We start from the raw sequence: 26925 nt of genomic DNA, 5'->3' as shown, positions 1-26925 counted from the left end.
GGCTCTGGAACCCATGTGCCCATCATTATGGCATTTCTTCCACCACCAGCTATTGGCCACAGTAATATACATGCTTTCCATTACACATCACACACTATGATGGTTTACATTTTGTAACTCAGTGCTGCTGGGGGTGGAGATGGGACATAGTTGGCTTATTACTCTCATAACATTTTGGGGAATTGCTAGAGTGACAGATCTGTTCTTATAGATGTCTGACAATCAGTTGTATTTCTTGTTTGCTGCCTAAATGTCTGGGATCATCCCACTGATTTGCCAGGGGGACAGGGTGACAGGCAGCAGATATGGACCAATTTACTGGACATTCTGGATATATCTGTACAGTTGTGGGGTATGATTCTGCATACAGCCTACTACAACTCCCAGGATTTGAACCATGGCTGTGTGTGTTGAAAATACACCAGTTCACATCTCAGTTGAGTGTGCTATTTGGATTATGTTGTCTGTCTTTTCACTGTTTTCTGTCTCTCTCAGTTGTACTATATGACCTCTCGGGATTACAACAGTCATATACAGACATTGCTACACATTTTATTTATGTAGCACATTGTGGGTAACAGTGCTTAGTACAACAGTACTATTAAGAGATTGCTACTCTACATTAAGATATGATACCAGAGTAAACACATGCAGTCCAGCAGTTAGACCTTTATTGTCAGGCTATTATGCTTTTATTTACATACAACCTATATGAGACTATTCCTGCCATATTCTCTGGTGTATGCAGTACATGACTTAAACAGTACAGGTTTTATTCAGGCAATTAACTTACTACTACTTTTAGATTTATTTCCTATGACAGTACTTGCAAGAGTATTACTAACCTTCCTCGTGTCGCAACCGCTGCAATCTACAGGCTTAATTTGCAGCCTACTCATCTGCCACTGTGAAAGACATAAGAGGAATATTTAGCCATACCTATCCATAATATAGATGAGTTGGCAATTATTAAACAGGTAGTGGACTGATTCTTACACATGGCTGGGACATCCCCTGTGCTCCTAGCCTCTTGGATCCACTGATCCAAGAGATCCCCCTTTCTCCGCTTCAGGTTAGCATAGTGATGCCTGACCTGCTCCCCAGTTCGGGGTATGCCAGTGGCACTGGTGAGGTCATGGGCAAGACGGTCCCAGGCTTCCGCTTTGTATTGGAAACCCTGGTATTGGCCCTGCAGCAGTCTCTGGTCATGGTCTTTCACAAGGAGTAAACAAAGCAAACACAAAAACACAAAACTACTAAAAAACGGTAAAACCACTCCTGTAAACCTTTTTAAAAACAATGGATTTGAGAACTGTTTGTGTTTATGTACATGTGTTTTTTAAACTAGTTAGTAGGAGGGTGGTCACTGTAGTCTTATTATAAAGTGTAAAGTTTTCTAAACTGAACAGTGGGCCCAATTGGCCAAACTGTCTGTGGGGAGGAGTTTGTATTGCAATTTAAACTTGGAGCCTGTAATCTTACATTTTGTTTGAAGAAGTCCGGTGATTCTACCAGACAAAAACACTTCACTTTATTGTTTGACTTGTCCTCAGAGCTCTATTAAACTTTTTTGTGTTTTGATACCTCTGGAGTGGTTTTACCATTAATAAATACCATTAATTAGTAGTTTTGTCTTTCACAAGGAGTTCTGCCATGACTCTGGACTCCTGGATGCCCCAGTGCTGCACCTGGAAGCACACACTCTCTCCAATACCAGTCATAATGCTTACAGGAGGAAGCTGCAACCAGTTAAGAGATGTATTCCCACCTGTTGGGTGTAAATCGGGCCAATTTCCCACACTTTGCCGTGATTGGACAGTTTTGAAAATGCTAAGTTATGGTCATCCTGCTTACCTATGGTCGGCATTCCTTAAAGGGGTATACCAATGGGCAGACTGAGTTAGCTGGCCTACACATTGCTTACACCTACTAAGCTGGGCTGTGGAATGCTTAGTGTAGCTTAATTTTTAATATGCATAATTTTTGCTGTTTGGCACTGATTTATTATTCATTACATGTTATATATGTGTTTGGTATCCATGATTCATGTGTACATACACTGTATGGGGGCCTTGTGTTTATCAGGGGATTTCCACACTTTATTACAGTGACACCGCACATCTGGGCTTAATGCAGTGCTCCATTTCAAATATTCATGTTATGTAATAGGTTATCCAACATAAAACTATATATAGATTCCTTTCACACGTTCAGTTTGATTTTCCTACAGTGAGGATCTGTTTGGTGATACCTCAGTCTTCTGTACTGTTGTGATGGCTTAGTGGTTAACTACTGTAACTATAGTGTACAGGGTCCTGGGTTCAAGACCTACAAAGGCTGTTTATTTTGCTTCTGGCCAGAACAGCGGCTGTTGCATACAGAGTGATTAAAGCACTTTTAATCAATTGCAAGCAGGTTTGCATGGGTTTGCACGATGGTAAGCAATGCTAACCTTTGGTTAAATATGCTTACAGAGAATTAGCTTCAGTATTGCTTAACCTGTATGCGCATTGCTTACCCCCATGCAAACAGGCTTAAACCCGCTTACTACTGTTTAAATATGCTTACTCTTGCTTAATAGTGCTTACTCCCGCTTACCACCACACTAATTTAGACAGTAATGTCAAATGGTTCTTGAGAAAGTGGTGGATTTGGAAACTCTATGGATTTATCATTCATTACACATTGTACCTTTGATTTGTATCCCTGATTCCTGTGTACATATACTGTATGGAGCACTTGTGATTATCTGTGGATTTTACAACATTATGACAATGGCACCTCACATCTGCATTTAATGCAGTACTCCAGTTCAAAAATATATGTTATTTTGTAGGTTATTCAACAAAAAATTTGTTTGTTTGTGTCTTTCGGCTTTTCCCGGTTAGGGGTTGCTACAGCGGAACTCCGGTTCGCTAATGATCAACAAAAAATATTGGTCATAAAATGATTTGACATGGAAAATGGAATGTACTGGAGTCGGACTTGAACAGGGAATGACTGCTCATAAGGCAAATGCTCTGCCCACTACACTATTGCAGTACTGCTTCATTTGCATATATCTTGATTTTTATCCTCTTGTGCCATTTAAGCTGCATTAAATGTAGCTAAGCGATGGGCAAACTCACACACCTATGGTTAAATTTTATCTGTTTTATAAAAAAAAGCTTCTTTATATTTCACATATTAACTATTGCTCTTATCAGCTTGGGGGGATGTTGCTGGGGAGTATGCGAACACATATGAGTGGTCTCACTCATTCTTATTCCTAAACTGCTGTTCTTGATTGCAGGGGAGTGTATATTCTGAGAGCTCTGCTCTCAGACACACCCCCTGCACTCATACATGCTCCATGTCCGTTTAGGAGCTCAGGCAGTGCGCCTTCATTGATATGCATGGCACATTGCTATTCTGCTCCTAAACAGCCGCTTCTGTGCAGGACTAAGCTAGTCCTGCATGGAACTATAGTGAATCCAGGGAATAGTCTATGCTCATCTAGCTTACTCTGTGCTTTGCCATGTTATAAGATTTCATAGATGAATACCACTGTAATGTAGCAGCTAATCTATCTTAGCACAGTAGTCTATCTTACTATTAATTTCTTCAAGAATTCTAGCCAGTATTTGGTGATATAAATACAAAAAATAACCCTCCATCACACTGAATTAAATGCTGAGATTGATTTTTATAATAGTGTTTGTATACTGCTGAGGTAGCAATTATTTGTAAAACTGAAATTGCTTTGTTTCCATTTTATGTTACACCATGCAATTTAATTTTCCATCCTTTGGGTACAGAAAGCACAAAATTACTTTTTGTTTAAGACTGATAACTTATCTATCATTGCATTGTCTTTTTATACAAAATGGATGACAGCCCTCTGAAATAGTTGATTTTATTGGAAATGTATGATTTCTATGGAAGCAGAAAACACTTTGTCCATACAGCATAATATTTTAATAAAACATGTTTTCAGTATATGAAATATAACCACATTTCCATACAAGATGATTTCCATTGCAGTATTGTGCTAGATGTTATGTCAGGCACATGTGTCATCAAAATACATTTCTATCCAGTATTAAAAAAATAAAAAAAGAAAACAGTGGTTGGGATTCATAAATGGTTAATGTTGTGAGATCACATACAGGTTATGGGTGATTCAAAGACAGGGATGACACAACTGCACAGCAGACAGCTAAATGAGGAACCCCATGTAAATGAGCCACATAGAATACAAATATGAAAGAACTCAAAATGTCAGATTGATTCATATAAGAAGACAGTGCTACTCTTTCACTTAATAACTACGCTGTCACATTTTCCTGTTTTGAATGCCATGATCTGTGCTGTGTCCGATGAGATCTATGTTAGAAATTTTAGCAGCAGTATTACAGTGGCTTGTACTGGCAGTTTTTGCAGTCAGCACTCACAATGTTATAGGAAGTGACTATCTGCAAAAACAGAGGAGGTACAGGCAGCATCTGACTTAACATCATCTGAATAAACAACAGAGAGTGGACCATTTCTGAGTAATCAGCAGTGTTGTAAAGGACCTAAACAAACTGTGTCATCTGCAAGAACAGTTGAGATGTATGTATGGTATGCCAATATCATTGGAGACAACATGTGTGTAGCATTACATATATTAGCTACAGGTTCCTTCCACTAACCCACAAGGATGCATTAGTGATGATCACAGGTTTGGCACCACAGATCTTAAACCTGCTTATCAATATGTGACAGCATGTAGAAGAGGATACCTGGTTCCCCAGGTTAACACAGGTTCAGAGATTTATAGGTAGTTACTAGGCAGGCAGTCCAGGAGACATTTAATAAGCTTAGACAAATTCTCTAAAGTTCCAAAACTCTACCTGATTAAATGACTTGCTCAATGTCACATAGTAGGATCATAGGAGGTTCATTGGATCATAGGAGGTTACTAGGCTATTCGCCCTGAGGCCCTTATAACTCTAGCCAAGAGTTTAGTCCATGTTTAGACAAGTCAGTACCAAATGACCCTGTCCAGCAGGGACACAGGTGGAATCCCAGGGGTGTATTTTCTGTTTCCCATCCAGTTATCCAAGTTGCACTTAAAAAGGGATAATGAGGTCCTCTGCTTGATGTGGAGAGGGAGTCTATTCCACAGATGGGTGAGTCTCTGTGGCACAAATCTGTCCCGCCAACAGGCCCTATTGATATCATAGACCAGGTTGAGGTCCCACATATGGGTTGCTCTAGTGGAGCCTGACTTGCAGATATGCAGCAGTCCCATCAAAGCGGGGTCTGAGATTGCTTTATATGCCAAACAGAGGTCACCCCTGAGGAGTCTGTATGAAACTGAGTAGAGGGATAGGGCTTTTAGTCTATCTGCGTGGGGTAGATGTTTGAGGCCCTGGATTCTCCTGGTGAGGAACCTCTGTGGTCTTTCCAGCTGCTGCATGTGCTTTGTGAGGTACATGCCAAAGGGGGCATTGTACTCAATAATTGGCATTATAAGGGAAGAATAGAGGGATGTTATGACTTCTTTGCCCCTGGATAAGATACCCTTACTTATGAGGTGGGCCATGTAGAAAGCTTTCTGTACAACGGAAGCAACATGGTGGTCAAAAGTCAGGTTGCTATCAACCTGGGTGCCCAAATCCCTCACTACTGATTGTGTACTTAGGACACTGTTATTAATGTGATAATATGTTGGGATGTTGTTCTCTCCAAAGGGGATGATGATGCATTTTTTGGCATTCAGCTTGAGGCCATGTTTCTGGTACCACTTATTTGGTTGGGTGAGACCCTCTTGGAGGATGTCCACATCACTTGGGGATTTGATGACTGTGCCCAGCTTGCAGTCATCTGCAAACTTGGTCAGCCATAGTCCACTGGTTTTGGCCTGCACCTCAGAGAAGTATATCCCAAATAACAGAGACCCCAAAATCAATCCCTGGGGTACGCCACTCATTACAAGTCAACTGCTTGAGGTGGCTTTCCCTATTTTGATTAGGTGGGTTCTATCAGTGAACCAGTTTGCTACCCATCTGGTAACATATGGATTGATGCCTAGTTAAGAGAGTTTATCTATTATGCCCAAGTGGGAAATAGTGTCAAAGGCTTTGGCCAGGTCAAGGTAGGCAGTGTGCACCATCTTCCCCTCGTCCATGGCTTTGGTGACTGTCTCAAAGAAGTTGACCAGATTTAACAGACATGACCTCCCATTTCCAAAGCCAAACTGTGTGGGGTCGAGTCTTTGGAGGTTGCCAATGTCCCTGTTAATGAGGTCCATGAAAATCCACTCCATGGCCTTGCAGATCAGGCTAGTTAGGCTGATGGGTCTATAATTTCCCATATTGGTGGATGCTCCACCTTTGTGTCAAAGGATGACAGTGGCTGTCCTCTACTTGGCTGGGACAAAGCTGGTACTCAGGCTTTGGTTGAATAGGGTGTCTAATGGTGCTGTAGGTTCATGCCTGAGTTCATGTAGGATGCAGTCAGGGATGTTATTGGGTCCCATGGAGGCTGTATTTTTGCCTTTGAGAGAGCAGCAATGACCTGTTCCCTAGAGTTAAGGGGTAGGGGGCAGGTACTGGGGATGTCCTGATTTACTGATGGGTGAGACAGAGGGGAGACGTTTTTGCTGAATCTGTCAGCCAGTAGATTGGCTATATATACAGCATTTGTGTATGTGGTGTCTTTGACCACCATTTCTGAACAGACCTGGGTACTTCCTTTGAGATTTCGGACATATGTGAAGAAGGTCTTATGATTGTCTCTAGTAGATGTGGCCAATTTGGACTTAAAGTTGACTTTAGTAGGCAGATGAAGGCTGAGGGAGGGCTGAAGGAATCAAACTTTGTATCACAGGAGCTAGTTCGTTTACTGCTCATAGCCTTAATCATTTGTACTAACTCCAAGAGAGAAAGACCAGTGTAGAGTACCAACACCATGCAGGCCTTCTGTGACAAGGCCTATATCACTGAAGTCCTGGATGCAATGGATTGCATCTCTATTGCCGTAAAAGCTTCACCAAGTCCAGTTGACCAAACATGCATAAAAAGGATGGACTTCTGCAGCCACTTCCTAAACTGCCAGATTGTGTGTGCTGGCTGGGGTAGAACACACACATGCAATATAGAGAGGCCTATTCACACATTTACCATGCCTGCTGGCAGAAGGTCATATATAATATGCTGTGTGTTGCAGGCGATGCAAGATATACCCATGATCCCTAGCTAATGACCCTGATTTTCAACCCTCAGACTATGCAAAAAATGCCATATAAAACAGCAAGTACTGAAACCAGAAACATAATGGATAAGATATTTGGACTAATGAAAAAATACAATGCTTAGATATCTCTGAAGAGACACTGGAATAGACTTGGGAGATGCAGACTTGGGAGATATCATTTTTATTTTATTTTTATTTTACATTTGTTTACCGGGATAGTCCGACTGGGCACAGGTCCATTTTCAGTGGAGGCCTGGGGAGAAATGCTCTACAATTAGATTAACATCAACATGGTAATACAAACAATCATATAACAGTGATATGTGAGGTAAGTACTGACATAAAAAGTCTCATGCAATCCATTCTAAACAATAAACAATACATCAGCAGTAAGTGAGTACATTTTCAGATAGAGAGTCTCATACATCAAGGCTTTAACATTGATTAATGAGATAAGATAAAAGAATAAAAAATCATATGATTAGACATGACATATTATGCAATTTCAAGTTGACAGTAAGATACCTAACTGTAGCATATGTACAATAGAGATAACAGGTAGGAAGGTGTAAAGTGTGCTGAGATTGTGAGATTCATGTGCTGCATGGACATAGCCATGTATTCATAAAATGTGATTTGAGAGTATTTTTGAAATGTCTGTTAGTGGGGGCAGAGGCCAAAGAAGGGGGGAGGTTATTCCAGGATCTAACTATGGCATGAGAAAAAAGAGCTTTCCCTGAGTTGTTGTTAGCTTTAGAGACGCAGAGGAGGGATTTCTCAGTGGACAGAAGAGGATGATTAGTTATGTATGGAGAAAGTAACTGGCTTAGTGCTGGGGTGTTTTCTGGATGTCTAACAATATTAAAGGCAATGACTAGCTGGTGGTAACTAAGTAGCTGAGGAAGTTCTAACCATTGTAGTTCCCTTAGAGATTTACAGTGATGGGTTCTGAAGGTTGAGTTGTTAGCAAACTTGACAATTTTATTGTAACATGATTCAAGTCTGTGAGATCAAGTTTTCTGATTTGGGTAAGAAATGGCACGGCATACATTAGAGTGGAGAGTAGATGGGTTTGGGCTAGAGTGATCTGTGCCTGTTCTGAGAGTAATTGTTTATGCCTATATAGGGTTCCCATTTTTTGTGGACCTTTTTTATGGTTTGTGAGATATGGACATCGAAGTGTAGGTTATTGTCAATTTCTACACTGAGGAGTTTGGTATGGTCAGAGGGAGATATGATGGTACCATTTTTGGAAGAGATTGAAAAGGATAGGGGGATAGGTATAGAGTTGCTGGGGGTGAAAAGTAGCAATTTTATCTTATTGGGGTTTAGGATTAGTTTGATATCAGTAATCCAACTTTATTAAGATGTGTTGTGAGCTCCATGCTCCACACAGTGTAAACAAATGGAGCAGCAGGAGAACATCAGCCAGGACCTCCTTTACAAGTTGTAGCAGCAATTATATGGCAGGATGGAGAGTCAGGTGAAGAGCAAGAAGCAGCAGAACCACAACAAAGGTAGAGATGGGTGAAATACACTGCAGCACTGACAAGGAGACAGCATGTGATTCACAGCTATGGGCCATGTCACAGGCAACATAGACTAAAATGATGCATATGTTGTTATACCAATGCTATGTAGGGCAGTTCATGCACTGGCCACACTGTGCATCTGATATCATCATATTCACACATTAGGGAGTAAGCAGAGCACTGTCTTTACCTGCACAGGTGGGGAAGACACAGTGACAGATGACTGTAGCTGTATAACATGGAGTAAGGACACATGAGGTAAACACAGTAACTATGTACTCAGGGAGATTGTGAGGAAACAGGCATCACATCCTCCAATGATGATGTTTGGCACCCTGATGTGATCATAGTTAGAGTCCCATGTGTTGGATTGTGGTGTCAGAGTGGATCCATTCATGGGAAGGAAGGAAAAGCACTATTCAATACAGGTGCACCCAGAAGTGGCATCCTATGCATTAAGAATGATGACTCCTATGACATGCACAACACCAAACACCAGGGCTGAACGGCCATATGCCAGTGAGTAACACTGATACTGTGTCACTGATGGTTGATGGTCTATGTAATCTGATACCAAATGGCCTATACCTGACCACCTCACATCTGGACCATCTCACAGCCATGGGCTGTATGGCCAGCAGATGTAAGCTAGCATGCTTTTCAACCTCTGTCACAGACTGCCAAAATTATGAACATGTAATTAGCATAACATTTGAATATCAATTAGCTCATAACTCTTCCTGCTTTATGTAAGAATGTGGGATATTACTCAAAACACATTTAAAAAGCAGGGAGTGACAAAAGTGATAGAAAAACATAAGCACATTATCAGAGACATGCAAAATCTGTAAACTTGAATGAACTGTATTTCAAAATTCTACTACCTATTGTTATTTATTTTTGCTTCTGAAAATGGAAAATTTAAGATGCGTGTCTTCTACTTGAAACTATTAAAACAACTAGTATGTTAGTCATGAAGTGTGTTTTTTTGTGTACTAGCCAGCTTCAAATTCATGTGTGATGAGGGAGGATTTAGCCCTGGCTGATTTGAGAGGTGAGCACTATTAGGCACTTGTAAAGGGTGGCAAGAACTTTTAAGTGGGGATCTTTAAATATTTATGTGGCTAGTTATGCTGCATTTCCTGTGATCACTTGCCAGGTTTTGTTTCTATCTTCCTAAGAACTGAGTTCCACTTGCATTAATTTTTTGGATCGACCCAATGCCCCCTGCTCTTCCACCCAATTGACCCATCTGTTCCTTTGCCAGATGACAGCCCACATACCAAACTGTTTGCTTGTGAAAGTGAGAGTCAGGTAATAGGGAGTGCACCCATCTGCTGTTCCTATGGACTGTCTTATTCCCCACCTATTCAGAATTGCTACACTCAGGAGGTGCGTGCACACTTCCATTTATCCATTTATGCGCAACTTCCCAACTGAGTGGCATACAACTTACAGCATATGCACAGTCGACATGCAGCTTTTAATACACCCGCATTGTATTAGACATGGGATTTTGTTTTCCATCTTGAGCACACATAAAATATGAGACAACATTTAAAGAAGTCTGATAAACAGTGTAAACTGCTAGGCAGCTGTAGTCCAGTTTGTGAATACTGTTTGGCTGCAATGTTTTCAGTTGTGTGCATATATCGAAAGATGCTTTGATTTGCAGCTCAGATTACTATGTTGGACTTTTAAGATATAATAATGTGTAGAGTGAGGATAGTTGGAAATGAAGTTGTATTTGTATGATTTTACAGTTTGTATTAATTTGCAGTACATTTATGTAAAATGTTTTAGGCTTTCAGTCCAACTCTAAAACTTGATTTTTTTCTCAGTTACAGTCATCTCCACCGTCTGATGAAGTAATTGTAAAAACATTTTTAAACTTCAGCATTGCTCAGGCTGTAAGGAAATTATATTAGTAACAGTGAAACATTTAAAACTTGAACATTGCTGATGCTGTAAAGGAATAAAATAAATAGATATGAAAACATCACAATTACTATACACAAAAGTACCAAGATATTGAAGTCTACCATTGGAGTTAGTCTGTAGAAATCCCAATTGTAAAATGAATAAAATTATTTAATGTCATAGTACACATAGGCTTAGAGATATGCTGCTCTTTTTGCCTGTCACTTGGACGATCTGGCCAAGGTATGCTTGCTTGCAGCATTCTTGGGGCCAGAGTCAGTAATGCTATTTGATATCAATGCAGTGCAGAACTGGGTATTGTCTCTGAATTTCCTGAAATTAGTAAAGAAGGTTATATGATTATCTTTGGATGTGATGGCTATATTTAATTATGTTTACCACCTGTCCCTCTTTACACAGGACAGTCCCTATTTGGATGTTTGTGTTCTCAGAAAAAAACAAAAAAACAAAGAGAAAATGGCAACTGTCTTAAGATTTTAAGACAAAAATATTTCTTAAGTTTTATCTAGTAGTTGTATAAAACAAATATTTTTTGAAGCATCTTGATATTAAATATTGCTATTAAGTCAGAACTTGGCAAAATTTCAAGCCCCTATAAACCCTGAGAACACTTCTACCTATGCAGAACTGTTCACAGAAACCCTGTATAGACATGTCAATAGCTGTATAGAGGCAGCTGTACCCACCAGGAAGAAATACAGAACTAACTCAAAAAACAAGCTGCCCTGGTGGAATCACAAAATCAAAAGGATGTATAATAGGAGGAAGAAAATCATGGCAAAAATTAGGAGGTGCAGCAGCCAGCAGGATAAAAGCACTCTAATTAGACTAAACAAACAACCCAGAGGACAAATAAAGTCTATCAAAGCCAAATTTGAGGTACATTTGGCCTCCCAGGTCAAGGACAACTACAAAGCATTCTTTAGCTATGTCTGCAACCTCAAAGGGAGTACACAATTGTGTGCAGAGCTCATTGTAAATGGAGACACCTATACTGAGCTAGAAGATATAGCAAACCTCCTGGCTGATAAATTCACCTCCAACTTTACTCCTCTCTCCCCCTCAACCTTCTCTTAGGAAATAGCATCAAATAAAACTCCCCATACTATCACTAGGGAACAGGTCCTTAATGGTCTCTCTAAGACCAAGACCACTGCATCAATGGGGCCAGATAATATCCCAGGATGACTTCTAAATAGCATGAAACATGACCTATCAGGGCCTCTGAAATTACTATTTAACTGTAGCCTCCAAACCGGCATGGAGAAAGGCAACAGTTATCCCTCTGCACAAAGGTGGGCCATCTACAGACCCTGAAAACCACAGACCCATAAGTCTCACTAGTCTTATATGTAAAGCCATGGAAAGAATTATCATGGAGATGATCGACAGAGATATAGTAAACTTCCAGGCACTGGACCCAACCCAGTTTGGCTTCATAAAGGGTGGATCATGCCTACTCAACCTGGTGGGCTTCTTTGAGAAGGTCACCAAAGCAATGGATGAGGGCAAAATCATTCACACTGCCTACCTTGACCTGGCCAAGGCATTTGACACAATAACCCACTTGGGCATTGTTGACAGACTCAAGAGGTTAGGTACAAACCTGTGTGTCATCCAGTTGATAGCCAAATGGCTCACAGACAGGACCCAGGAAGTCAGAATTTGGAAGTCCATCTCTACAAAGAAGCCAGTCACAACTGGAGTCCCTCGGGGATCAATCCTTGGACAGCTCCTTTGTGGCTTTTACTTCTCAGAAGTCAAAGCCAATATCAGTGGTCTCTGGCTGACTAAATATGCAGATGATTGCAAATTAGGAGCTGTCATTGAATCTCACACTTACACAAATGTTCTCCAGGAGGGGCTGACAAAGACAAACAACTGGTGTCAGAGTCATGGACTAAAACTAAATGCCAAGAAATGCATAATAGTATCCTTTGGGAAGTCATCCATCCCTGGTAAGTAGCATACTGACAACACACACCTTAGAGTTAACCCAGTAGTCAGGGACTTAGGGACACACATAGATAGTAATCTAGCCTTTGATCATAATGCGCCTACAGTGGTGAGGAAATCATACAATGTTGCACAACTTATAAACAAAGGTATGGCATCTAAGTCCAAAGAAGTCATTGTTCCACTGTATTTGGCATTCATCAGACCTATCATTGAGTACAATGCCCCCTTTGGTATGTACCTAACCAGGCATATCCAACAACTGGAACATCCACAGAGGTTCCTCACTAAAATAATACAGGGCATAAGTAATATGTCCTATGCAGACCATTTCAAGGCCCTAAGCCTGTATTCTGTCTCCTACAGGCTTTTGAGGGGAGATCTATGCCTGGCACACAGGGCGTTGTCAGACCCCACTCTGATGGACCTCCTGCATATCCACAAAACAAACAGTACCAGAATTACCCATTCTAAAGACTTAAACCTTGCCTGTGATATAACTAGGACCTGCTGGAGAGATAGGTATGTATCCCAAAGACTACCTTGTCTATAGAACAGGCTCTCCATTCATGTGAAGCAGAGTTCCTCCATAATCCAGTTCAAGTGCAACTTGGACATTTGGATGGGAAACTAGAAATTCATTCCTGGTTTGGCACCTATGTCTCTGATACAAACAGGTAACCTGTAAATGGTTAATCTCCCAGACCCATGCTTACATTTATCAAGGGTATCAAAACTCGTCAGAGATTTGGGATGCATGTTTAAAAAGACCCTTGTGGTCATTAGCCTAGTAAACACCTATGAATCTATGCACCTATGAACCTATATGAAACAGTCAAAACTCCTCTTTCTACAATAACGAGTCTGTATTTTGCCAAAGAATAAGAGAGAAGACTTGGTCATTGCATTGATATCACTATAATTTGTCCTGCAAAATCTCACCTTTCTTAAAAAAATTCCCCACTTAAGGCATGTGAAAAGGTGGCAACCTTGTGTTTAATTCATAAGTACTTTTTCCAGTCTTGACTTGGCCTTAGTTCTTTATTTACCCTCTTAAACTTGCTTTTGAAGTGAGGTGATCTGAGTTTATTTCTTAAGGCTAGAAGATTTCATTGCAGTTTGTTGATGCTGTGGTTCTACCAAAGCTGTTCTTTTTTTCTGAACTTGGCATTATATTTGTGATGAATGGAGACAGAAGCTCCAATGCAGGAGATTAGGTGAGAATAGAAATCTGTGGTAAAAGTGGCCATTTTAGCTATGGGGTCTTTTTGTGGTAGATAGCCTTTGAATCTCCATAGTCATAACCTAATGTTTGGAAGATAATTTTGGAAAATTGTCTAAAGAAAATGAGATTTTTGTTGGTTTGGTTATCATTTTTTTTTGTACTATGGCATGGTGATCAGATTTGGCCAAAGAGGGAAAATCTACTGGTATGATGGATAATAGTGCACATAAGAAGCATTCCTACAATAGGGCCAGGCCAGAACAAGAGGAGGATGCCCACCCCCATTGTAGAAGGATGTAGTACTCCACAAAAGTCACAAAAACTGATAGGCCAGAATAGAGCCATAAAGATGACAGAATGGACTATTGAGGATAAGAAACTGTGTATTGTTACTATTAAGCAAGAAGCCCACAATTTTCAGACAGAAGATATATAAAAAGATTAAGACATTAGAGGAAGGAAAAATACTTGCACAATAAAAACTGTCAGAAGCTTTAAAGAAAAAATGATGTTCACTAATACAACAGATTTATGAAAAACACTATATAGACCAAGAATCCTTGGGCTGTTTGGAAAGAAGAAGTGACTGAGGAACTGTAAAAATATAAAGAACAAAATCTAGAGATTTTTGAAAGCTATAAAAATATGAACATGGGAAAGAGAGAGAGAGATCTGATATGGTGCAATATTTATGCAAAGGAAAAAGGCAAATTAATACAAAAAAGCAGTCCCAAATATATTTGAAGAGAAATATAGGCAAAGGCATCCAGATATGGAAATTTTCACAGTACAAAAGATAAGATTACAAAGAGGGAATGTAAAACAAAAGATTAGTAAAGTAGAAGTTGGAAAATAGAAGCAGACATTATGGAATACCTGTGAAGTAAAGGATTTAGTGTAGAAAATTTTATTTTGATAACATCACAGCAGGCTAGAGCAATGGATCTCCTAATTAAGGAGAAACTAGTGGAGTAGAAAACATCTGATCAGTTGCCATATGAAGATACTTTGGAGCCTTCCGTAGGAAACCAGTACAAAAATTCAGTTGGAGTTGCACAACAGGGGAAGGAACAGAAAACGGTGGCAACACTGACACAGTCAGTGTTGTGAAGTGATAGGCCAGTGAGTTTCCATATGACAGAGCAATGGATGACACAGGATGAGATTGATGAGAATGTGGCACAAGAAGATGTTCTGGAACTTTCTGTAGAATGCCCACTGGAACTGAAGAACAAAGAATGTGCCCTCAGTTTAAAAGAAAATGATCTAAGAGAACAGTTGCTTGATTTAATAAAGATGGACAGCCATATTAAGATAATTAAGATCAATGAACAAAACAGACATAGAAAGTCAATAAAATCCCAAAAGTTAAAGCTTCATAAAACAAATGAACACAGTAATTAAGACTGTTTATAGTGATTCATGCAATATAACAGAAGTGAGTAAGATAAAATGTTAAGTTGTCTATCTCACCTTCGTTTCTTGCTTGTTGGGATCGGAGCCAACCTTCGGCTCCGACTCGGCCGTCTTCTATAGCTCAAGAGCTGTTTACTGGCTCAAGGCTACCCCTTATCCCATGATGCCTAGTGCTAGCTACCCAGATCTCGTTTGCCACTTCAGCTGCGAGGTTTGTTATTACTGGCTCAGGCTGTAGTAAGTTAGTTTAATACTTTTTTCTAGCGATTTAGGGGTTATATTTTGATACTTTAGTCTTTCAACCTTATTGTTAACTAGCTTGTTGTAGTTTTTAGTGTAACTGAATTTTCCTTTAGAACTCGTTTAAGTTAGAGAGTTCTTCCCCTCCCCCCCTTTCCCTTCTTATTGTAGCATTTTCTTTTAGTTTAGTCTCTCTTTTAATTTATAGGTAGCCATTTAAATTAGAGGCTTCCTATTTAAAAAAAAAAAAAAAGAACCTTTCACTGTAGTTTTTCGTGGTTTTGGTATAGATTAGTGTTTATACATAGTGTTTATAGTTTTTTGTTGTTTGGGCCTTTGGCCAAAGATTCTTTTCTATAGAGATGTCTAAAGAATCCAAAGTACCTGGATTCAAGAAGTGTGACTCATGCTGTCAGAAAATGTCTCTGACAGATGGGCACACTTCTTGCGTCTATTGTTTAGGTGCAGTGCACCTGCAGGACACTTGTTCTGTATGCCACGCATTCAGCCCAATGGTTCTGCAGGAGCGCAAAAATGAGCTGATCTTAAGGGGTCTCCTTAAGCCCCAGTATTCACCAGCCAAGGCTCAGTTGGTGAAATCTTCTCAATCGATCAAATCGTCAGCTCCCAGCTCGGAGCCGTCATTGGTCCAAACATTACCAACTACCTCGGTTCCAGCTGGAACTGAGGAGGCTGCTTCCCAGTCGGCTCCACCAGTATCATTGGAGCCGTCTCGGACCCACAAGAGACCGAGATCCCCATCTTTAGAGTCGATACATTTGGCCATGGCCTATTGCAAAGTGACCGCAGTCATAAATCCACACACTCCTCTCGGTCTTCTAGGCTCTCAGACCATGATGTGGAGAGAGTGGTCAGTAGGTTGTTGAAATCGCAGGCACTAGCCAAAATGTTATCCAGCCCTCCTCAACAGGTGTCGGCTCCATCTGCTTCAATCGATGTTCCTCCTCTGACTCCTCTGAGCTCGGAGCCGGAGTTTGTTGGGGTTCGAATCGTGGAACTGTCAGCACCAATAATGATTTCCCCTTCTGTTCCGTCATCGGCTCTGATCCCCTCGATGCTACCTTCCATCGAGGGATCTGGGCGCCGAGACTCCCTTGTCGGCTCTGAGGGGGCAAGTAGCATCGGACCCATGTCTGACCCCGTTCTCCCTGTTGGAGCTTCAGCGCAGGTGAGCTCGGCTCCTACATCGGCCTCGGAGCCATCCCCCTCGGTGCGGAGGAGGATTCCGGTTTCCTCAGAGCCAGATCCTTCTTTGCATCATGGCAGGGATGCCTTCGATGTCATGAGGAGTGTACTGGCCCATGAGTCAGCACCACGTTCAACCCCAGTGACTCTGTCCCCTGTAGTACCTGCGCCAAACTCTGTCCCTCCTCCAGACCCTAAGCATGGGGAACCAGTGCTCCAGAGCACCCCACTGGGTGTTTCCTCCTCTTCCAAGGCCTCCCCTGATCATTCAGAGGAGGTCCCTCAGAAGAGAAAGTGCAAGACGAAGCACATTGACTCCCCTGAGTCTGTCACTTCAGATACGGATTTGGATGAATCAGAAGGATCCCCGAGATCCCCCTCTGAAGATGTTTCCTTTTCGTACATCCTGGAAATGCTTAGGCAGAGGGGGAACTGGACTGCCCTAGCCCCTACTGAGGATGAATCCGTATTCCTGGATGTGTTTTGGTTCTCACCCTTCCACTTCCTGCGTGTCTCCCCCCTTCAATCCATTAATGTCTGTGGTGGCTTGAAGGGCTTGGTCAGCCCTGGACACAGTGAAACCAACCCCTAGGAAGCCCGGCAAATTTATTACTGCACCCCCTGACAAACAGTTCCTTACAAAGGGTGTTCCTGTGGATGCCAAGGAGTCTAGGACTATGGACAGATATGGGAAGTGAATGTTTGGTTCAGCGACCTTCTCCATGAGGTCACTGAATTACTTATGCCATTTTACCAGACTTCAGGGGGATCTCTTAAAAGAGCTTGGAGATACCCTCCAGGATCCATCAGCTGAAGGAGTTCAAGCTAAAGTAGCTTCTTAGCTGGCAACCCTTAATTCAGTGGTTAACTCCTCCATGAGGCTCATTTCCTATGCAGCCGATGGTGCAAGTAGAGCCACAGGCACAGGCGTGGCACTTCGGAGACATGCATGGATGCGGTTGTGTAATTTTGCAGACCCCTTTAGAGCATCATTCACCGACACCCCCTTTGACGGTTCATTTCTCTTTGGATCACAGGTGAAGGACACTCTCACTAGGTGTGAACAGGAAGGCAAGACTCTCTCTGCCATGGGAGTCCATTTTTCCACTCCTTCCAGACCATATCCCAAAGGTCAGAAGAGTGGGAAAATGTGGTTTCGGAAATCCCAGGGAGCCTTGCCTGATACAAGTAGTGATTTTTCCTACAGGGGCAGAGGAGGGAATAACAACAACAGACGCCACCCTCGAGGCAGAGAAGGTCTGCAGAACCAGGGCAGCAGAGAATCGTTCACTGACAAGCCCTTCCAGCACCCCTGAAGGGTTGCCCGACTGCCCGCCTCTGGAGGCAGTCGGGGGAAAACTTTCTCTGTACTCAAAAGCCTGGCAAGACATTACGCGAGACAAATGGGTACAATCAATCATATCCGGAGGCTACGTAATTCCCTTCTTCCAATCTCCCCTATTGTCAAACAAATCCTCCCCAGATGTTCCACCCAATCTGAGGGCCCAAGCAGTCATAGAAATTTCAAGACTGCTAGAAAAAAGAGTCAACCAGGAAGTCCTGGCAGACCAACTCGGATCCGGGACTTACTCAGGGTTCTTTTTGGTACCAAAAAAGACAGGGGACTGGAGACCAATTTTGGATCTCAGCAGACTAAACAAGTCTGTTCAAAGAACAAAGTTTCAGATGGTCACGCTTCAGTCATATTCTACCCTTTTTGGGTCAGAACAATTGGATGTGCTCAATATATCTCCAGGATGCGTACTACCACATCAAGATGGACAGGTGCTCCAAGAGATTCCTTCGCTTCCAGCTGGGAGCCAGTCATTATCAGTTCAGAGCTCTGCCCTCTGGTCTCACCACAGCCCCCAGGGTGTTCACCAAATGTATGGCAGTGGTCATGGCTCACCTAAGATGTCAAGGATTCCAGGTGTTTCCTTATCTAGACGACTGGATCCTTACTGCTACTACCAGGCATCAACTTCTTCAAGCCAGGGACTATGCAATCGCAATCTGTGCCCAGTTTGGATTACCATAAATTTTGAAAAATCTGCCTTGCTGCCCTGTCAATCTATTACCTATATAGGAGCAGATCTAGATACAAGAAGTATGTCCGCAAGACTACCGCCGGACAGGGTGGCCACAATTCGGCAGCAAGTTCATATCCTCATGCAATGCAAAAAGGTACAAGACCGGTTGGTCCTTCAAACTCTGGGTTCTATGGCTGCAGCAATTATTCTGATACCTCTAGCCCATTTTCACATGAGAATCCTGCAGTGGCTTCTATTCACACAGTGGACCTTTGAATAACTCCCCATGTCCCACATGATTATAATTACAGAAACTTGCAAAACACACCTTTCCTGGTGGATGGTCTCCCTGCTAGTGTCTCTGGGCAGACCATTCATCCAACCGCCCCCCAGTTGCCACGGTGACCACGGACGCCTCACTGATGGGGGTGGGGGGGCATTATCAGGGCAGAACAGTCCAAGGCACATTGCAACCTTACAAGTACCATCTGCACATAAATGTCTTGGAGATGAGAGCTGTGTTTCTAGTGTTGCAAGCACTTCAGAGCTCACTCCCTCCTGGGACAATTACAATTCAAACAGACAACATGTCAGTAGTGTGGTACATCAACAAGCAGGGTGGAACCAGATCCTACCCCCTATGTCGAGAAGCACTCAGACTCTGGCAATGGGTGATTTCCTCCCAATGATTTCTCATTGCAATGCACATCCCTGGGAAATCCAACGTCATAGTGGACAGGCTCAGCAGAGCTATTCTCATGCCTCATGAGTGGTCTCTGAATTAGGTAGTTGCGGATCTCATCTTCCACAAATGGGGACAGCCTTGCTGCGATCTGTTTGCAACACCCTTCAACACCAAATGCAGCAACTATTTCTCCCTTCTACCGCTTCCCGGTCATCCTCTCAGAGATGTTCTAGTCCACGATTGGCCTCAGGGACTTTTTTATGCCTTCCCACCCTTTCCTCTTATACCCAAACTCATACAGAAAGCGACTTTGTTGGGTTGCAAAATGATCCTCATTGCTCCTTACTGGCCTCTACAGATTTGGTTTCCATTCCTGCACTGTTATCTCCTCGAGCAGCCCTGGATCCTGGATCCTATTCCAGACCTGCTGATCCATCAGTCAGGAGAGCTGCATCGATCCCTCCCGACCCTCCAGCTCACAGCTTGGTTGATCCAATTCCAACCCTAGCCAGGCTTCCCAGCATTTCTCCAGCTGTGCGTGATATTATCGTATCCTCTCACAAATCAGCTACTAGGAAAACGTATGCTAGTAAATGGAAACACTTCTCTTATTGGGCAGAGGATAGGAACATAGATCCCTTTTCAGCCCCAGTTCACAAGATCTTAGAATTCCTAACTGAGCTTTTTCACTCTGGGTCCACTTCTGCCATGATCACGGTTCAACTAGCAGCCATTTCTAACTATCATGTTGGCTTTGCTAATCTAAATATCATGTCTCATAAGCTGTGTAAAGCCTTTCTTAGAGGGACTACTCTCCTTAGGCCCCCAGTGAGAGATCCCCCTCCTCCTTGGGACCTTAATTTGGTATTAACCTCCTTGATTATGCCCCCTTTTGAACCTGCGGCTTCATACTCCCTTAAGTTTCTATCTTTTAAAACTCTTTTTCTGGTAGCTATTACTTCAGCCAAACATGTATCGGAACTTCAAGCACTAAGCGTTCATTCTCCATACTTAGTTTTTCACAAGGATAGGGTAGCACTGAGAACTAATCCATCCTTCCTTCCTAAAGTGTGTTCAGAAAATAATCTAAACCAATCCATAGACCTTCCAGTGTTCTTCCCTAACTACACCAATAAGGCAGAATGCAAGTTACACCTTTTGGACGTGCATAGACAATTGCGTTTTTACCTGCACAGAACTAAGGATATGAGGAAGTCAGATCAACTCTTCCTCTCCTATGCTAAGGGTAAACAAGGTCTCCCAGTTTCCAAAGTGACCCTGTCTAGGTGGTTGTCTCACATTATCACCTTCATTTATCAACTAAGAAACAAAGAATTGGCTGCCAAACTGAAAGGAAATTCTACTAGGCCTTTAGCTACTTCTGTAGCCTTCCAATCTAGGTTACCCATGGACTCTATTTGTGCCGCAGCCACATGGGCAACTCCTCATACTTTTATTTCTCATTACAAGTTAGATATGACCTCCAGAAATAGAGCTAACTTTGGTTCCACTGAGCTGAAGAGTCTGTTCCAATGAGCCACCCAGGATCATAGGTGCTAGGGACGCTGTCCCAACAAGCAAGAAACGAAGGCGAGATAGACAACTTAACATAAAGAAGTTATGTACCTACCATAATGTTCCATGTTAGTTGTCTTCATCTCGGCTTCTTTCTTGCGTCCCCCCCTCCATCCCCCTGTCCTATTGGACCGAGAGGAATTTAGATTTCACCAGCTGAGTATTTTTCTGGTTTACTTCCTCTACTGATTTAAAGAGTATAACAGATATGCCCAACCTGTTAGTTTGGTCAGATTATTCTTGATATGTCTGGGGTTAGCTATTACAAATTATATCTGGGTAGCTAGCGCTAGGCATCATGGAATAAGGGGTAGCCTCGAGCCAGTAAACAGCTCTCAAGCTATAGAAGATGGCTGAGTCAGAGCCGAGAGTCAGCTCTGATCCCAACAAGCAAGAAAGAAGGCGAGATGAAGACAACTAACATGGAACGTTATGGTAGGTACATAACTTCTTTTTATTGTGCAGCTAAATTAATAACAGATAAAGTCTTACTATAAAAACACAGGAGAGTAAGGGAAAGGAAGTGGAGAAATCAAATGCCATCACGGAAGTATTGAACAGAGAAAGGTATAAACCAATTAAGATAAGAGGTGTCACTGTTAGGGGAGTATAGAAGAGGGAACAGATCAACAAAAATACTCAGAAAGATACACATGATAAAAGCAATGTGCAGTATCAGAACATATTAGGCTCTATTGTGCACTGTCACAAATAATAAACTAAAAATATCAGCACAGGCAGAAAAACTTAAAAGATATGCAGATAAATATTAAGGAAAAGTACAAAATAAGAAATGTATTGATAACATAAAAAAGTTTTATAGAGAACTGGGAAACAAGGCAAAAAGAATTGAAACACAATCAAAAAAGAAGAAATGGATACATTCTGGAGAAATATCTATGAAGATCCTGTGGAACATAACAAAGACACTAAATTGATAGAAGAAATAAAAGAAAGAATAAGACATTCAATTGTACAGGATAAGAAATGGGATGAAGTAATGGCCAAAGTGATTGAAATAAAGTTAAGAAAAGTTCTGAAATGGAAAACTCCAGACCCAGATGCAGCACCTATTTTCAAAATCTTAACATATTTACATGAAGATTTAGCCATGGGTAAGAATTGCACACCTCAAACAAACACCAACATGGTTAACAACAGGAAAAACAATACTACTACTTAAGAGTGAACATGCAAGCCATCCTAAAAACTATATACCAATAACTTGCCATCCGGCGACCTATAGACTATTCACTGGAATTGATGCCGACAGAGTTTATAGTCATTTGGAAGAAAACTCAATCATAGCCCTAGAATAAAAGGGTAATAAAAGAAAGTCATATGGAACAAATGATTATTTATTGTTAAAGTCTTAATGGAGAACTGTAAAAAGAGGAAGAATCAATGTATGGCATGAATAGACAGCTTTTGACAGTATCCCATATTCCTGGATAAAAAAGCGCTTAAATATGAAAGGAGGATATTCCAGGGTGGCTCTTTGTCACCACTGCTCGTCTCTTGCCCTTAACCCATTAAGTTGTATACTTAACAGATTAGGTCATGGCTACAATTTGTCTCCCAGAAAACAACAAAGTGTAAAGACTTCTCATCTTCATTTTTTTGGGGACAATTTAAAACTGTATAGTTCACCAGATGAGGAACCTAAAGCACAGATGCAGTGGTCAAAACTTTTTCAGATGATATAAGAATATAATTTGGTCATGATTAATGTGCAAAAGCAACCTTTAAAGTAGGAAAGGTGCAGTAACAAGAAAACATCAGTTTGGTTCAGGTATGTAATATAAAAGAATTGAACAAGAGGGAGTTTATAAAAAATGGGAATTGATAAAGGAACAATAATAAAACATGAACAAATGAGAATAAATTAATACTGAAAACAGCGTCGACTTCTAGGAACAAAGTCCAAGCTATAAACCAATTTGCTTTTCCTGTCATAATGTACAGTTTTGGAGTGGTTGTCTGGTCTCAAAAGGTGTTGGATAGGATGGACAGGAAAACATGAATGATTCTTCATGCGCATCAAATGATTTATAAAAATCAGTGCATACCAAGGCTATATATTCCCCATTCTAAAGGAGGTATGGGTCTTCTCGAGACTGATTACATGTGCGGATCTGCAATTGTAGGACTGCATACATATCTGCTGACCTCACAAACCAAACAGTAGTGCAATTTTTAAAATAGGAGGAGAAGTCTAAGATGACTTCCCTGTATAGTTTAGCAGAAGCATATTGGCATCACATGGGAATGGAAATCAAATCAGAAGTAGGTAAAACTCAGGCAGCAACTGAATGCGCCAAAAAAACAAAAGAAAGAATATAAGAAGAAAGATCAGATGAGAAGGCAAAAAAATGTGGAAAATCCATAAATATAGTTGCAAGTATAGAAAACTCTTGGAACAACTTCATGTTGATCAGGATCAAATGCAGGAATGGTTAAGGAGAGGAGAATTCAAACCAAAAGATGAAAGGTTAGTATTGGCAGCCCAAGACAGTTGACTGGGAGAACAAGGCAAATGTAGGTTTTGTAAAACAGAATTGGAAACTGTCGCACATCTTGTTGCTGGATATGATATACTAATTGCAGAAGGACTGTAAACTGGAAGGCATATTAATGTGGCAAGACTGTTGCACTGGGGATTGTGCAAACATTATAATGTTGAAATAGCTGAAAAACATTGGAAACATCAGCCAGAACCCTTATAGAAAATTATGAAGTTTATATTACATGGGATCACCCATTACCAACAGTTCAAAAATTAGATGCGAGAAAAACAGATATAATAGTCCATGAAATGAAGAGAAAAGTAGCATTGATCAAATTGCTAAACCCACTGACTATAGTGTCATACATACAGAGAGGCACAAAGTCATAAAATACCCAGATTTGCAGGCAGAAACAAGGGCAATGTGGAAGAAGGATACCCGACAGTTCCAGTAGGAGCAACGGGTATTATAAAAAATAATTTACAATCATACTTAGATATGTTACAGACACATGTAACTCCATATGAATTGCAGAAAAGAGCATTACTGAACACATTACAGGTGCTGCAAAGAGCACTTGGCTAACATCAAAGATTGAAACAATACTAATTTCATGAACTTTAATCATACTTTAACTTAGGAATGGGGTCCATTCCCATCATGGTATTAAAAACCCAAAAGACTTGGAAGAATTAAAAAAAACAGATCTGATATGTTGCAACATTTACGCAAAGGAGAAAGACAAATTAATACAAAAAAAGCAGCCCCAATGATTTTCGAGGAAAAATACAGGCAGAGACATTCAGATATGGAAAATTTCACAATATAAAATATAAGATCACAAAGAAGAATGTAGAATAGAATCTTAGTAAAGTAGAAGTTAAAAAAATGAAGTTATGGAATACCTGTGAAGTGAAGGATTTAGTTTAGAAAGTCTAACACAGGTTATGTCACAGCATAATGGAAAAGCAAGTCCCCCAAGTAAGGAGAAACAGGAAGGGCAGAGGATATCTAAAGAAGAATTATGGACGTGGGAAAGAAAAAGAGATTTAATATGGTGCAATATTTATGCAAAGGAGAAAGCAAACAATTAATACAGAAAGAGAAGCACTAAAGTCATTTGAAGATAAACGTAGGCAAAGGCATCCAGATATAGAAAATCTTACAATACAAAAAATTAAGAAAACAAAGAGGAAAACTAGAAAAGAGGATTAGTAATGGAGAAGTTAACGAAATATAAACTGAGGTTATGGATTACCTGCAAAGTGAAGGATTTAGTGTAGAAAGCCTAACTCTGATAACATCACAGCAGGGCAGAGCAATGGATCCCCAAATTAAGGAGAAACCAGTGGAGTGAGAAAATCTGATCAGTTGCCATATGAAGATACTTTGAAGCCTTCCATAGGAAATCAGTACAAAAGTTCAGCTGGAGTTGCACAGCAAAGGAAGGAACAGGAAACTGTGGTAACTCTGTTGCAGTTAATGTTGTGGAGTGATAGGCCAGTGTCTACCCATATGAAAGAGCAACAGATGACACAGGATGAAACTGAAGAGAATGTGGCACAGGAAGATGCTATGGAACTTTCTATAGAATGCCCTCAGGAAATGGAGAACAAAGAATGCACCTTCAGTTTAGAAGAAAATTATCTAAGAGAAGAGTTGTTTGATTTAATAGAGATGGACAGACATATTAAGATCATTGAAAGAAATAGGCTACAGAAAGTCAATAAAATCCAAAAAGTTAGAAGTTTGATAAAAAAAATTAACACAGTAATTAGGACTGTTCATACAGATTCATTCAATATAACAGAAGTAAATAGGCTATATTACTGTGCAGCTAAATTAATAACAGATCAAGTCTTACCTCAAAAACACATGGCAATGAGGGAAAGGAAGGGGAAAAATCAAATGTCATCATGGAAGTATCAAATAGAGAAAACTATAAAGCAATTAAAACAAGAAGTGTCACTGTTAGAAGAGTATAGAAGAGGGAGCAGATCAACAAAAATACGCAGAAAGATAGACGTGATAAAATCAATGCACAGTATCAGAACAGATTAGGATTAATCATGCACTAACACAAATAAAATAAACATATCAGCACAGGCAGAACAACTTAGAAGAAATACAGAAGAATATAAAGGAAAAGCAAAAAGTAAGCAATTTATTGATAACCTAAAAAAAACATTTTATAGAGAATTGGGAAACAAGGTAAAAGGAATTGAAAGACCATAAAAAAAAGAAGAAATCGATACATTTTGGAGAAGTATCTATGCATATCCTGTGGAACATAATAAAGATGCTAAATGGATAGAAGTTAAAGAAAGAATAAGAAGTTCAAATGTTCAGGATATGAAATGGGATGAAGTAGCAGGCAGAGAGAGATTGAAACCAAGTTAAGAAAAGCTCCTAAATGGAAAGCCCCAGGTCCAGATGCAGTACCTAACTTCTGACTAAACGTATTAACATCTTTACATGAAGATTTAGCCATGAGTAAGAATTATTTATATGAGCACCCCAAACAGACACCAACCTGGTTAACAACAGGAAAAACAATTCTACTACTTAAAGAGTGAACCTGCAAGCCGTCCTAAAAACTATAGACCAATAACTTGCCTTCCAATGATCGGTAAACTATACACTGGAATTAGTGCTCACAGAGTTTATAGTCATTTAGAGAGAAACTCAGTCATGGCAATAGAACAAAAAGGTAACAAAAGAAAGTCATATGGAACAAAGGATCATTTGTTGTTAAAGTCGTAATGAAAAAGTGTAAAAAGGGGAATATCTAAGTATGGCATGGATAGATTACAAAAAAGCATTTGACAGTATCCCACATTCATGGATAAAAGAGTGTTTAAAATGGATAAGATACACCCTACATTGATCGATTACTTTACAGTGGACATGAAACAGTAGCAAACCACTTTGCAGATAAGCCAGGATAAAGGACAAATTATTATTCCAAGGGGGATATTCCAGGGTTGGTCTCTGTCACCACTGCTCTTTTGTCTGTCCCATAAACCCATTAAGTTGTCTACTTAACAGATTAGGTCATATCTACAATTTGGCTCCCACAAAACAACAAAGTGTAAAAATGTATCTTCTTTTTGTGTATGATTTAAAACTGTATAACTATACAGATGAGGAACTGAAAAGACAACTGCAAGTAGTCAAAACTTTTTCAGATGATATAAGAATGTCATTTAGTCATGATAAATGTGCAAAAGCAACCTTTAAAGCTGGAAAGCTGCAGCACCAAGAAAACATCAGTTTGGGACAAAAATGTGATATAAAAGAACTTGAGCAAGAGGGAGTATATAAATATCTGGGAATTGATGAAGGATCAACAATAAAACATGAACAAATATGAATAAACCATATTAAGGAA

This window comes from Protopterus annectens, chromosome 6.part1 (genome assembly GCF_019279795.1).
Source record: "Protopterus annectens isolate FY-2018-M chromosome 6.part1, PAN1.0, whole genome shotgun sequence".
NCBI classification, from domain to species: Eukaryota; Metazoa; Chordata; order Ceratodontiformes; family Protopteridae; genus Protopterus; species Protopterus annectens.
The sequence above is the reverse complement of the archived record's forward strand: the minus strand, read 5'-3'. Positions refer to the sequence as shown.